The following is a 15,139-nucleotide window of genomic DNA, read 5'->3' as shown; positions in this document are numbered from 1 at the left end:
CCATCGGTCCCGGCACTGGAAGCGCCGGGCTCATATTTTATGTGAAGATGCTTGGGTGGACTTACCTTCAGCAGACAATGCTGCTTACTTACCAGCTACATAGGAATCCTCTGTAAGCCGGAACTATTTTCTTACCTGGGTGGGGCAAGCTCCACGCCCTTGATACAACACTGGAACTCTTCTGGAACAGGAACTCTTTTCTTACCTAGGCGGGGCCGTGGAGGAAGACGCCTCATCACTCCTAGGCTATTTAAACCACACCCGATTGATGAAGAGTGCTTCGCGTTATTCTGCATCTGCAGCAGAACGCTCACTGAGTCTGTTCCAGCTTTTCTTCTTCCGATCCTGTACCTGCAAGAACAATACTTACCATTCCAGTATCCAGTCTTCAGCAGCGCCTGTAAAAGACAAGAAACAACAGGTTAGCACGACGACTTCACATGCAACGCATTCCTTACCTGGTCCATCGGCAGCGACCATTTCTTCACGCTGCACCTGCGCCTGTGGAGACAAAAGCATAGTTATTACTCACCGGCAATCCGCAAATTCCGGATGTTTTCAACACTGCAACCCAGCATCTGAAAGACAAAAGAAGAGACATTAGACAGGTATTTACTTACGCCCATCGCGCTATCCACAATAGAGCGCCTGCAACTACTCCGGCGTTTTCATCACCTCTTCAGCACGAACACACAGCTGTGAAGGAAAGATACCGTTAAAGCGCTTGCATATACTCACGCATTTCCAAGCGCTTCTTTCCAAGGCTCTGGCTCCAGCTTTGGCTCTCTTCATACCATCTTCTAACGCTAGAGCCCTGCAAAACAAATAGAACAAGCATTATTCCGAGCCCTGTTCAATACTTACGTGTCCACGCACCTAAAGACTATATGGACTAAAAGGTGTCCGGAAACTCACCGCTCGTGCTGTTAACGGCGGTTGCGCTCCTCTGATGTTAAGAGGCCTACTTTTCACCCAGTGAAGGAACTGGCAACGGCACCCTGCACCAGACGCAGATGGAGAGCCCAGCATTCACCTATCTAAGGTGAGCACGTTTACCTAGGGGCTCTACGGAGAAGCTAGACGAGAGAGAGAGAGAGCGAGAGAGAGAGAGAGAGAGACAGAAGGACACTCAATTGCCCACATCTTTAACCCCATATATTCTTTCATCTGCAGAAATCTCACCCTTCGAGTTCGACACACAGTGCGAAGAGGCCCAGCCCCAGAAGCCAATCGAGTCCTGCACATCACTTTTCGAGTCACAGATTCCTTCCTGCCTAGACCAGCGCCTCCGTGAGAATCAGGTGAGCGTTACAGAACGCGAAGCACCACCACAAAACTCCTACCCAGGCGCAATGGAAACCTCGGACACAGACCAACTGGCCAGATTGCTTGGGGAACTAAGAGCAGAGGTACATGCAGCTCGTCAGGAAACAAACTCTTTGAGAAGAGAGCTGATAATATCCAAGGAGCGAACGGAAGACCTCGCTAGACAATTACTACAAACACAGGCAGGACAGACTCCTTTGCCCGCTACAGGAGTAAGTTACCCTTCAGCATCCTCAAATCCAGTGCAAATCAATCTACCCGGTAACGTGCCTTTGGCTCCACCCGAACGCTTTTCTGGTGACCCAAAGAAATTTGCAGTGTTTATCAACCAGTGCCGCCTACACTTCTTATGTCGCCCAGCTGCCTTTCCAACAGACCAGACCAAGGTGGCTTTCGTGCTTTCTTATCTCAGTGGCAGTGCCGCAGATTGGTCGATCCCTTTGGTCAATCAGGATGATCCGGTCCTTCACGATTTTCAGGCCTTCCAGTCCAGCATGGAGAAACTATTCGCAAGACATGCCCAGGGGCAGGCCTTGGACAATGAACTCCTTTCGTTACGACAGGGTAATCAAGACCTCTTGACTTATATTGCCTCATTCAATAGACTTATAGTGGAAACTCAATGGCCAGAGGATAAAAGAATAACGCTTTTCTACAGAGGCCTGCGTGGAGAGCTCAAGGATGTGTTAGCTCAAATTGTGAATCCTCCACAAGAATGCTCAGACTATATTGACTTAGTTGTCCAATTAGACCACCGATTACAGAACAGGAAGGCTGATCGTTCCAAATTTGATACCCGAGTATTTTCTAAACCACAGACCTCCACTAGGGGAGCCGACACCGTGGAACCCATGCAACTAGGGGGCATGAAAGGACCTTTAACTCAAAAGGAGCGGGAAAGAAGACGACAGCTGCAATTATGCCTCTATTGCGGAAACTCGGGCACTTTCTTCGAGACTGCCCAGTGAAACCAGCTAAGAAGGCTGTAGGAGCCGCAGATACCTGTACCCAAAATTCTGAGCAGGGAAACGACCTAGCCCGACAAGTGTAGAGGTCCTCTTGCCGAGCGTTAAAATCTGTCCCGTGACCTCGCATTTCGTGGTGCCTATGGTCCTCATTAGCCCAGAACGTCCGGATCGTTTGCATGCAATTGAAGCTTACATCGACAGCGGAGCAATCGGTAATTATGTGGACCATGAAATGGTATCAAGGATGAACCTACCTCTTGTCCCTAAGGCAGTAAAAGACGTCATTACTACAGTGGATGGCACGGAGATAGCCTCTGGACCAGTAACGCATGCCACCCAAGAAGTGACGTTAGTGAGCCAAGATGGACACCGGGAGAAAATCGTGTTCGATGTAATCAAGGCCCCTCAGTTCCAGATCATTCTGGGAATTCCTTGGTTAGAGAAGCACAATCCTCAGATCGATTGGCGAGCAAAGACGGTTCAGTTTCCAGAATGTTTTACCACTTGTTATCCTCGGCCTGATGTTTCACTGGCAGCGATCTCTTCCGAGGTTCCCAAATTACCTCCCGAATACCAGGAATTCCAAGACGTCTTTCGGAAGGACCAAGCTAACACCCTGCCTCCTCATAGGTCCTACGACTGTCAAATAGACCTGATACCCGGAACAACTCCTCCTTGTAGTAGGATTTATGCCCTCAACGAGCCAGAGAATCTTCACCTCAGACAATATCTGGACCAATACCTAGCTAACGGGTTTATCCGTCCTTCAAAATCTCCAGCTTCCTCGGCTTTGTTCTTCGTTCCGAAAAAGGAAGGAGACCTTAGGACTTGCATAGATTACCGCGCCCTGAATCAAATCACCGTTAAAAACAGATACCCATTACCTTTGATCCCTGAACTCCTGGACCAAGTCAATGACGCATGTATTTATACAAAGTTGGATCTCAGAGGAGCCTACCACTTGGTACGAATAAAAGAGGGCGATGAATGGAAGACGGCATTCCGCACCAAGTATGGGCTGTTCGAATATCAAGTGATGCCCTTTGGACTTTGTAACGCTCCTGCCGCTTTTCACTATTTTATGAACGATGTCCTTAGAGAACTCATAGATGTGTGTGTTGTTGTCTACATTGATGACATCCTCGTCTATTCATCATCTGAAGAGGAACACCAGAGACACGTCAAAGAGGTTCTCGAGAGATTGCATCAACATAACCTTTTTGCTAAGCTTGAAAAATGCGTTTTCAACGTAACTGAAGTTGAGTTCCTGGGATTCATATTGTCACCTGACGGAGTCCATATGGATTCAAAGAAAGTCGATGCAATCATTAAGTGGCCATCACCAACCTCTGTAAAAGGAGTTCAAAGCATGTTAGGCTTTGCTAACTTTTACCGCAGATTCATTCCTGAATTCTCTCGGATAGTCCAGCCCATCACCGCTCTGTTAAAGAAGAACAAACGTTTTGAGTGGTCTACTGAAGCAGAACAAGCTTTTCAGGACTTAAAAGCTAAATTAATTTCTGCACCTGTTCTAAAGCATCCTCGCCCAGAACTCCCCTACATCTTGGAAACGGATGCTTCTAGTCTTGCTATGGGGGCAGTTTTATCACAAAGAGATCCGGTCACACACCAATTACATCCTGTAGCCTTTTGGTCCCGCAAATTCTCGGCTCCCGAGATCAACTATTCAATTACAGACAAGGAACTTTTAGCCATCAGATCGGCCTTTAAAGCCTGGCGGCATTATCTTTTGGGAGCCAAACACAGTCACCGCAATTTACAATATCTGAAGACAGCCAAAGCTCAGTCTTCCAGACAGCTTCGCTGGGCTCTGTTTCTGGCTGAGTTTGACTTTATAATTACTTATCGACCAGGCAGTAAAAACGGAAAAGCAGATGCTCTCTCCCGAATGGGAGTAAATGAACATTTGACCAATCCAGAACCAATACCCATAATCCCAGAACAAAGGATTTTAGGTTTGGTCAGCGCTCAATCCTTTGAAGACATCAAGACTACAGTCAAATCACTCCTAAATCCGGCCGATTTGCAGGACTGGCCATTAAAGGGAAAAGAATTCTCAGTGGATCAAGACCTACCATATTTCCGAGGACGATTGTACTTGCCCTGTGAGAAAATACAAAAACAAGTAATCTCCTGTTATCACGACTCTCTAATGGAGGGTCACCCTGGCATTACCAAAACCATGGAAAAGATCAAAAGACATTTCTGGTGGCCATCATGGAAGAAGGATATTAGAGACTTTGTAATCTCCTGCGGTGTGTGTGCCCAGAATAAAAGTCAGAAGGAGAAACCAGCCGGCCTATTACACCCATTAGACATCCCTCCCTGTCCATGGCATACCCTGTCCATGGATTTCATCACGGACTTACCTCCATGCTCAGGGTATAATACTATTTTAGTAGTCGTGGATCTATTCTCCAAGATGGCTCACTTCATTCCCCTGAAGGGCCTACCCTCAGCTTCAATATTGGCACGAGAATTGTTAGAAAACATCGTTCGGTTACACGGTTTTCCCACGGTTTTGGTCTCCGATAGGGGAAGTCAATTCATCTCCCACTTTTGGCGAAGTTGCTGTCGTCTAGCCCAAATTGATGTAAGACTTTCAACCAGTCACCATCCCCAAACAGAGGACAAACCGAGAGGACAAATCAGACTTTAGAGCAATATCTACGTTGCATGCTCCAACAAACTGAAAACCCTTGGAAGGATATTCTTTGGATCGCTGAATACGCTTACAACAATTCGACTCATTCTGGAACCGGGAAGACTCCCTTCTTCCTATTATACGGACACCATCCTAGAACCTCTAACCTGGATCCTCCCCAAGAATTCGAAACACCTGCTGTGGATTACTTGCACTCGGAGATCACTCGTGCTTTTAAGGAAGCCACTGCCCATCTGCAAAGAGCTAAAGCTCAATTCAAAAAAGGAGCAGATCGACACCGTAAAGAAGCCCCTCACTACGCAGTAGGAGGCCAGGTCTGGTTATCCACTAAGCACCTGCCTCTGAAAGGACCCCGCACCTTCATCCCAAGATACCTTGGACCCTATCTCATCTATGCCATAGTTAATCCGGTGGCTGTCAAATTGGAATTACCTGCGCATATGAAAATACATCCAGTCTTTCATGTCTCCTTATTAAAACCAGTACAACCAGAAACCCGATTGACTAAACTCCCAGAACCTGTTTTGGTAGAAGGAGAACTTGAATTCGAAGTAAAGAACATCCTAGACTCCAAAATCACCAAATCTAAATTATATTACCTGATTGATTGGAAAGGATACGGCCCCCAGGAAAGATCTTGGGAACCCTCAGAATATGTCCACGCACCTCGTCTGGTCAAGAAATTCCATCTGAATCACCCCGACAAGCCAAAACCCCCGGAGAAGACACGCTTAGGAGGGGCCTTGAGGGGGGTGCTGTCATGATCACTGCTTCCAAGGAGCCAAGACCAGCCCAACGTCCTTGGAAGCAGGCCCCTAATCCTAAGCCTAGGCACCAGCCGGTCCCTACTGGGACCTTTTGGACCTTGTCCCGGCGCCAGTGGCGCCAGGCTCATCAAGGCCATCGGTCCCGGCACTGGGAGCGCCGGGCTCATATTATATGTGAAGATGCTTGGGTGGACTTACCTGCAGCAGACCATGCTGCTTACTTACCAGCTACATAGGAATCCTCTGTAAGCCGGAACTATTTTCTTACCTGGGTGGGGCAAGCTCCACGCCCTGGATACAACACTGGAACTCTTCTGGAACAGGAACTCTTTTCTTACCTAGGCGGGGCCGTGGAGGAAGACGCCTCATCACTCCTAGGCTATTTAAACCACACCGATTGATGAAGCGTGCTTCGCGTTATTCTGCATCTGCAGCAGAACGCTCACTGAGTCTGTTCCAGCTTTTCTTCTTCCGATCCTGTACCTGCAAGAACAATACTTACCATTCCAGTATCCAGTCTTCAGCAGCGCCTGTAAAAGACAAGAAACAACAGGTTAGCACGACGACTTCACATGCAACGCATTCCTTACCTGGTCCATCGGCAGCGACCATTTCTTCACACTGCACCTCCGCCTGTGGAGACAAAAGCATAGTTATTACTCACCGGCAATCCGCGAATTCCGGATGTTTTCAACACTGCAACCCAGCATCTGAAAGACAAAAGAAGAGACATTAGACAGGTATTTACTTATGCCCATCGCGCTCTCCACAATAGAGCGCCTGCAACTACTCCGGCGTTTTCATCACCTCTTCAGCACGAACTCACAGCTGTGAAGGAAAGAGACAGTTAAAGCGCTTGCATATACTCACGCATTTCCAAGCGCTTCTTTCCAAGGCTCTGGCTCCAGCTTTGGCTCTCTTCATACCATCTTCTAACGCTAGAGCATGCAAACCAAATAGAACAAGCATTATTCCGAGCCCTGTTCATTACTTAGGTGTCCACGCACCTAAAGACTATATGGACTAAAAGGTGTCCGGAAACTCACCGCTCGTGCTGTTAACGGCAGTTGCGATCCTCTGATGTTAAGAGGCCTACGTTTCACCCAGTGAAGGAACTGGCAACGGCACCCTGCACCAGACGCAGATGGAGAGCCCAGCATTCACCTATCTAAGGTGAGCACGTTTACCTGGGGGCTCTACGGAGAAGCTAGACGAGAGAGAGAGAGAGAGAGAAGGACACTCAATTGCCCAGATCTTTAACCCCATATATTCTTTCATCTGCAGAAATCTCACCCTTCGAGTTCGACACACAGTGCGAAGAGGCTCAGCCCCAGAAGCCAATCGAGTCCTGCACATCACTTTTCGAGTCACAGATTCCTTCCTGCCTAGACCAGCGCCTCCGTGTGAATCAGGTGAGCGTTACAACGGTCATAGATATGGAATACGTTGGAGGACCCAATCCCCTCGAAATGGAGTTACAGGTAAGAAACTACTCTTCTCCAGCATTGGATCTTTCATGGATTCACATGCTGTAAATAGACTTCGTAGCAGTAAGAGAGCCCAGAGGTGTACAACAGGCAAACAGTCCGCCGACTTAAGGCAATATGATTAACAAGAGAAAACATCACCTTCAGTCAATACAAACAAATACAGCAGAAGTAGAGCCAAAACCCCGGAAGCTGCAGGTTTTACCTTACTGGTACAGGCGTTGGAGCACCGCTCGTCCCACCTGTATGTCCTTAGCATGCTGTTGACCTAGACAGTAGTGCTTGGTGAACGTGTGGGGTACTGCCCACGTCGCTGCCTGGCTAATGTCACTGATCGGTATGCCCGCCCAAAGAGCCACTGAGGACGCTGTGGACCTCGTAGAGTGAGCTCTTGGAGTCGGCTGTAAAGGCTTGTTGGCTTTAGCGTGGCAGAAAGATATTGTCGCCGCCACCCAGCATGAGATGCCTTGTTTAGAAATCGGCCTCCCTTTATTGGAGGGGCCGAAAGCCACAAACAGTTGCTTGGATGGTCTGTAACACTCAGTGCGATCCAGATAGTATTTCAAAGCCCTCTTGACATCCATGGAATGCAATGCTCTTTCCCTTAGCGAAGAAGCATTAGGGAAAAAAGTTATTAAGGCTATAGTTGTGTTCTTGTGAAAGTCTGACAGGATCTTCGGAAAAAAGTGTGGATTTGTAGAGAGAAGGACCTAGTCTTTCATGAAATGCAGGTATGGAAGGTCAATGACCAGAGCCAGCAGTTCCCATACCCGTCTGGAAGACGTGATGGCCACTAGAAAAAACACCTTGCAAGTGAGCATTTCATGGCAACCGTCGACATGGGCTCAACCAGAGGTTTCATAAGGGCAGAGAGCACCAGGTTGAGACATCCTAAACAGGTTTTTGAGAAAATGCTTAATCAATCTGTCACTGAAAAGAGGTGTAGAATTGTGTCTCCGTGTGAATCTTGAGATGGCCGCCAAGTGGACCTGGATAGATGATATGGCCAGACCCTCCTTAGCCAGCAATGGCTGCAGGTCAGGCTGCTGAGAACACCAGATACAGAACCTCCTCCACTTCCTGGCGTACGATGCATTGGTAGATGGAGCCCTCGGTGCAGCCAAAATGCAGCAACAATCTTGAGGAATCTCTCTGTCTCCAAACTCGGATTGGTCAGGAGCCATGCGCCTAGGTTGAGAGAACCCGGGTTGTGATGCCATACCCTCCCCCTGCTCTGAGAGAGAAGATCCGGCTGTGAACCCAGGTGAAGAGGGTTGTCCCCTGCCAGGTGAAGAACGTCCGAGAACCAGGTCTGCCTGGGCCAGAACGGGACCACCAGGATTATTCTGCAGGGAACCTTGCAAATCATCTCAATCGTCTTCCTTATCAGGGCAAAAGGAGGAAACGCACAGGAGAACATCCCCGTCCATGAAAAAGAGAACGTGCCCCCCCCTGGAGTCCGGATGAGGAACTCTGCTGGCAAAGTGAAGACACTGCTTGTTCTCGTGGCTGGCGAACAAGACCAGAGGGGGGAGTGCCCCATTTCTCGAATATCATCGCCCCCAGGTTGCCCTTCAGTTGCAATGAATCCCTGCTGAGGGAGTCTGCCTGACTTTTTTGAATCCCTGGGAGGTAGAAAGCCAGGATCTGAATCCTGTGCTGCACGGCCCAGTGCCAGATGGTCTGTGCTTCCTGGTAAAGGAGCCGTGAGTGTGTTTCCCTCCTGCTTGCGTAGATAAAACATAGTTGTGGTGTTGTCGATGAGAATCCTTACCACCAAGCCCTGGACGAGAGGAAGAAAAGACTTGAGTGCAGAGTGTACGGCTCTCAACTCCAGAACATGGATGTGCAGCGAAACCTCCTTGGGAGATCACCAGCCCTTGACTTGGAACTGGCTTAGGTGAGCCCCCCCATCCGGCCTGTGAGGTGTCGGTCACGATTGTGTATTGAAAATCCGGCTCCACTAGGGCCATGCCCCGTGCGATGTTGACGGGCTGAGCCCACACTGTAGGGCTTCTGCCAGAGTTCGGGAAACAAGCACCTTGTCTGACCAAGAGCCCTGGATCTGTGACCACTTGGAACTGAGAAATTCCTGTGCTGGGTACATGAACAGACAACAATTTGGAATGAGCAAGCGGCAGGACGACATGATGCCTAGGAGAGACATGTACGAGCGGACCGTGACCGATGTCCCCGGTAAAAACAAGCCCGCCAGGGACTACAGCTTTTCCACTCTGTCCTTCTATGGCTTGACTTGATTGAGGGCCATCTGGAAATGAGCTCCTAGAAAGACCAACTCCCTTGAGGGCGTTAAACAGGACTTACTGAAGAGGATTGCAAAGTATAGACGCTGAAAAAGGAGCATAGTGGCGGTGAGAGATTCCAACGTCCGCTGGCAAGTCGACCCCCTGACCAACCAGTCGTCCAAGTACATGTTAAGGAGGTGTCTGCTTCTGCAGAGTTAATCCGCCACCGGAGCCAGGCACTTGGTGAAAGTCCTGGGAGCGGACTTCAGGCCAAAGGGAAGAACCCAAAACTGGTAATGGCTGTTTCCCACCATGAACATGAGAAATGTACGATGCCTGGGATGCATAGGGATGTGAAGATCAGCGTCCTCGAGATCCATGGACGCTAAAAACTCCCCAGGTTGGACCGCCCTCATGACGTCTTGCAACGTAAGCATCCTGAACTTTTGGTGTTTTATACTTTTGTTGAGCGGTCACAGGTCCAGAATGGGGTGCCATTTTCTGTTCAGCTTTTTGATCACAAAAAACCTGGAATAGACCCCCTTCCTGCTCTCCGATGCGGGAACTCTCTCGATCGCCCCTTTTTGCGGCATGAGACGAACCTGCTGACGTAGGATGTGAAGGTGAACCTGAGACTTTCTTATTGGAGGAATGAGGCGCCGAGGACGCCTGAACTCCAACGAGTGGCCAAATTGGACTGCTTCCAGCACCCATAGGTCTGTCGTGATTGAACGCCACTTGTCGAGGTGGTGTGCCACCCTCCCCCCTAATTGACTGCCCCTGTGGCAGTCATTGCTGAGGCTTGCTTTGTCAGCTTCTTTGGGAAGAGGAGGAACCCCTTTATCCTTCTGTCCCTGGTAATCCTTGGTTAATTGGGCGGCCTGGAAGGAACGCCAGTAGCCCTGGGTGTAGTAGGTGGACCTATCGTATCCCTTGTCTCGAGAACCTGCTAAACGTGAATTCCCAGAGACCCCACGAAAGGAGCAAAAAGACAGTATGCCCCGCAGGGCTTTAAGGGACCTTGCCGTATCGGAGTACACCTTCTTCAAAGCATCAATCTTTTCCCTGAAAACATTTTCCCCCTCGCAAGGCATGTCCACAACCTTATGCTGAACCTCTTGCCTGAAATCAGTGCAGTGAAGCCAAGCTTGATGCCGGAGAACCACCACATCATTAATTTGCTTGAACCCGGTCTCCACCCGGTCGACAGCAATATTGATACTATGGTTCGAAGCTTCCTCCCCCTCCCGAACCAAAAGCATTCCTTCCTTCCTCTGCTGCTCAGGCAGGCGGTCCAACAGAGAAGCCAGGCAGTGCCATGTCTCGCAGCCATATCTGGCCATAATAGCCAACGATTTGGCATCCTTAACCGTAGTGCCTCTGACCGGGAAGACTTTCTTACCAAAAGCGTCCAACTTACGATTCTCATTCTCGGGAGGAGTAGCACACTTGTGCTGGGTGCGCGTCTTTCTAGTAGCCGCTGCCGAAACCACAGACTCTGGCATAGGCTGCGACGCCAGGCACTTCGGAGTCGACTCAAGCGCCTTGAACTTCTTCTCCAAGCGACCCTTGACCGCTGGCTGCGTAAATGGGTACCTCATCGTATGAAGACCCTCTTGCCACACGTAATGCAATGTAGGGATTGCAAAAACCGCTTTTCTCCTCTTCCCCATGTGGTCGAACAAGAAGCAGTCCTTTTTCTTCCTCTGGGATCAGACCAAATTAGTTACAGGCTTTAGTCATCATTGCATGGAAGGCCCCAATGTCATCCGGTGGAGATGGTTGTGCCGGACTACTCAGAGTATCCAGGTCTGGGTCAGTATCCCAGGTGTCTGCTCTTCTGGGAGAATAAGAAACCGTAGAGAGAGTGTCTTGCGGAACACTGTCTTGGTCTGAATCCTCCAGCTCCCCTTCCTCCTGATCCCTCCAGGGAGGACTTGGGCAACGGTGGAGGAGGCCTGGCTGGGGAAGACTTCCTGGGATGGGGGTCCCGGCTGCGGGGGGCCTCGTGCCATCCTTCTGACGAGGAACCACAGGCAGTCCATGCAGCAACAGAACAGACGGAACCTGAGGCACTGGGAGCCTGGCATCCAATTGCCATAGGAGCGTTTTCAACATAGCGAGCACTTGCATCGGGAGCAACGAGTGCGAATTGACAAGATGATATTGAGGCGGCACCTCCCCCAGACCTGCTGTTGTGGACGGAAGAGCAGCTTGCAGGCCCAAAACCGCAGTATCCAGGAACATTTGTACTGCCTCTCCCTCCTCAGGATCCGAATCAAAAATCACATGTTCGTTGTAGGCCAGGGCCCAAGGTGATCTCCTGCTGTAGTATGTCCTCAGGGAGCAGGGCCAGAAACCCTTCCAGAAGAGGCGGCTCAGTAGACACAGCGGAATGCCACAATGTTTCCCTGGAAGATAGGACTCTGACTGGAGCTGAGCTGGTCTTGCCGTGGACATATATGAGTCTCTGTCGCTTTCTTCCAAACCCCGTCATTGAAGCAGTCGACGACTGGGCCGTCCCCAGGATAGTCATTGACGGGGCAGCCTATCACGGAGCTATCATCGACGGGAGAGTCGTTGACAAACTGGTCGGCGGTGGCACAGCAGACAACGTGGGACGAGTCTTTGACATTGCCTTTGACGCCAAAACCCCTGTAGATTGTGAAGGGGCCCACTTGCTTCAATGACTCATTGCCAGAAGAGGAGCGATGCCCTTCCTTGGACGAAGAGCGCCTCGTCGACAAGGAGGAAGAATGAGGCCTTCTCCTTTGGCTGATCTGACCTTGGTGTAGCCGTGCCCTGAGCGGAGGGAACCAACAACCCCTCAGCACTCGACAACGGCCTTGCAGCAGAGGACTTCTTGCCATTAACCAACTCCGAAGAAGGCCTGGACTCACCAGTGCGCTGAATAATAGGTCGGGGCTACTCCGACCGAGCTCTCTGGAGCGATGGTGACCTCTTGGCCGAGGGAGTGGCGGACCTGCCCCTGCGGGAAGTGCCTACCTCCGAACCCATATAGGCACCCTCGTACAGCCCGGTAATCATGTCCGGTTCCTATCCTTGAGGGTTTTTTGGGAAAACCCTTGACAGATGTCACAATTTTCAGCCAAGTGGTTGGGGTATAAGCAGTACAGGCACTCTGAATGCCCGTCCCCCTCAAGCACATTCTTGAGGCTGCTGGTCTCACAAGGCCGAAATAAAGATTTCTTCGGCTCCGAAGATTACATCACAGGAACGGGAACACACCTTACGTGGAAACAGCGATTCTCACGGGGAAGAAAACTAAGTTTTCACAAAAGACAGATTCTCTGGAGAGAACACGAGGGGATCCCAACAGTTTGGAAGACGGTTGAAATCTGAGGGGAAGCCGCGGGGGCGAAGCTATATACCGGACGTCCATTGGTGCTGTTTAAAGCACCCATAACGACGCCGATAGGACACTCAAGGTGTCGAAGTTTTTCCATAGGAAAACTACTATAATAAAGTTACTGAGGTCTCCCAGCAGATGACAGGAAAGATTCATAGCATGTGAATCCATGAAATATCCAATGCTGGAGAAGAAATCTAATTAAAAAATATCATTATTCTTGTTATAAACTAACACACACGACAATTTGACTCGAGACAGGGATGTATTACTCACAAAGTCAAATTAAACTACAACTTCTTAATTTGTGGAATTGAACACCAACTAGGCTGTGAAAATGACCTTGATCAAACAATTCGGGTATTTCCAGTGCAAATTAAAATGATCTAAAATGTTGTTGCTGGACACCGTATAAATTACTGAATAGATACAAACTAATTGTTTACAAAACACAAGAATATTGCAAAGGTCTGTTAAGTAACTTGTTGATTATGCTTGATAGAGAGTGAAGTCATACAGCAGGGTAATGCACGTTGTCAGGGTGTGGAAGGACGAGACTGACACACAGGTGGCATGATTCTTGCTAAAGCCTTTTATTCAGTAACAAAATAGGAAAAACCCTAACTATCCCCAGCTCTAAGAGGGGTTTCCCTGCTTCAACTGAATACTAAAGATATGTCAGGATGTCTAACAAAAAGTCCATCGTCCTGTGTCAAAACCCATTTCCTTCCATTGCACTTCGAATTAAAGATAAAAGGTTATTAAGTCTCTTTACTGTAGACAAATGGACCTTCTTCGACAAGGCAGATACCAACGCTAGTAGTCTGAAGGGACCATTTTCTGAGGGAATGACTCCCTTCGCCAGGTTGCGGTCCCTTTCAAAAAGGCACCAAACCAAATTTCAGATTGAAAAGTCTCAGTTTACAAAATAAGTAAAGTTCCAACTACAAACCTTGATGTAAAGCAGATGACTCCCTCCCCTTGACCTGTCTCAGGATTCTTTCAATGGTCACAATACCAGGGGGAATGACTCCCTTCCACTGGCCTTTCTCAGGTATCTCACAATGCCAAGAGAAGGACTCCCCTTCCCTTGGCTTGGCTTTTATTACAATGTTCACACTGGTGGGGGAATGTCTCCCTTCCCCTGGCCTTTTTTGGCAGTTCAACAAAGATGGCTCGAGAGGCAGTCCTGGTATACTCCCCTGCCAGGTACTGCCTTCAGTGCCAGACCCTTTCTATTTGGTTTCTGTTGCTCGTGTCCCTGGCCCTGTTAATGTTGTTTCTCTCGTTTGGGTCCCAGACCACGCTATTGTAGTTTCTCTTGCTTAGGTCCCAGACCGCTTTACAGACCCAGGCATCCCTGGTACCTAGATTTCGGGCTCCTGATCCATGTCGTTGGTCTCGGGCTTCTCGGTGTCTCCTGACAGCTTTTCTCAGCCTCCTAAGTTTGCACTGCCTCTGGCGGCTCCGCCACACTTCCTTGGAGACGGGCTGCGCGTCGCTGTTCATCAGTGTCACACAGCGTTCATCTCCGCCTGGTTCTCCTCCTGCTGCTCTCTCGGTCTGCCGGTCCTCGGAAGAGCAGGTAGTGACGTCTGGTTCCTACCACCCACGTCCCGATCGGCTGCTTCTTTCCCAGCCTCACCGTCTGCGAGGTTGGACCTTTGCCCGCGGTGCCTCCAGGGAGGAACAGAAAGGTTGGATTGTCCTTCTTATGTCCAGTAGCTGAATACCTTGGTTAAGGTGATTAGACCGTTCATTCCGGGGCACTCTGCATTTCTTCCTTGTCTCAGTATTGATTTTCTCATCTTCAACTGGGCTACACGTGCACTTCTTTGTCTCAGTGCCTGCATACGACTTGCTTAAGAAGTCCCTACTCTACTTCGCCCGAGTGACTTTTAGGTAGGTCTAATCATCTATCCTACAGCAGGACATGGAAGTATGTAGGATTACGGAAGCCTGCATAGGGTAGGAGGAGGAAGAAGAAGAAGGTGGGGATATATTTTGGGAATGCCGCGTCGTCCCTAGTCTCATAGGAGGCATTCCTCCCCATGAGATCCACACGCTGAGTACCAGGGGTCTATCGTGTAGCGGCCTCACCTGCCAGGCCTTATGTGAAAGGCCTCCCCCCAGGCCAAAATGGATGACATCAGAGGATTCCTCACTGGGTGGTAGCGGTGCGCGGTATAAATGAACATAACATTCACAATCTCGCAAAGGCAAACATGAGTTCACAAAGACATTTATGAATAAAACAAAGACATACTGTGAGTCACAGTTTGGGTAACA

At 49.4% G+C, this 15,139-nt stretch overlaps 1 protein-coding gene across 5 annotated transcripts in view; it reads right to left on the bottom strand.

Annotated features, from left to right (window-relative positions):
* The window catches only part of POLI (DNA polymerase iota), a 668,492-nt gene that overhangs the window by 462,851 nt on the left and 190,502 nt on the right, over positions 1-15,139 (bottom strand). The gene's annotated exons all lie outside the window — the stretch shown is intronic.

Source organism: Ambystoma mexicanum, chromosome 6p (assembly GCF_040938575.1).
Source record: "Ambystoma mexicanum isolate Mex_15411 chromosome 6p, UKY_AmexF1_1, whole genome shotgun sequence".
NCBI lineage: Eukaryota > Metazoa > Chordata > Amphibia > Caudata > Ambystomatidae > Ambystoma > Ambystoma mexicanum.
Note: the sequence above shows the minus strand (reverse complement) of the source record. Positions and strands in the feature narration are given on the sequence as shown.